Here is a 411-nt window from a genome sequence, read left to right as displayed (position 1 = left end):
GTTTGGTTGGAAGGGACCTTAAAGCCCATCCAGTGCCACCCCTGCCACGGGCAGGGACACCTTCCACTGTCCCAGGCTGCTCCAAGCCCCAATGTCCAGCCTGGCCTTGGACACTGCCAGGGATCCAGGGGCAGCCACAGCTTCTCTGGGCACCCTGTGCCAGGGCCTCCCCACCCTCGCAGGGAAGAATTTCTTCACAACGTGCAACATTTCCTTCCCTGCTCGGGCCTCCCCATTAAAGACAAGATTAAAATCCCAGTAATTGGACTACAATTCCCATCATGCCCCCGCCGCCGGCCCGTGCCCCTCCCCTCACGCTCCGCACTACATGTCCCAGCAGGCCGCGGGGCGGAGCGGGTGGTGGCGCGGCGGCGCACGCGCAGTGTGGGTGCCCGGCGGTGCGGACGGAGG

This window comes from Corvus brachyrhynchos, unplaced genomic scaffold, assembly GCF_000691975.1.
Source record: "Corvus brachyrhynchos isolate BGI_N302 unplaced genomic scaffold, ASM69197v1 scaffold319, whole genome shotgun sequence".
Classification (NCBI taxonomy): domain Eukaryota; kingdom Metazoa; phylum Chordata; class Aves; order Passeriformes; family Corvidae; genus Corvus; species Corvus brachyrhynchos.
The sequence above is the reverse complement of the archived record's forward strand: the minus strand, read 5'-3'. Positions refer to the sequence as shown.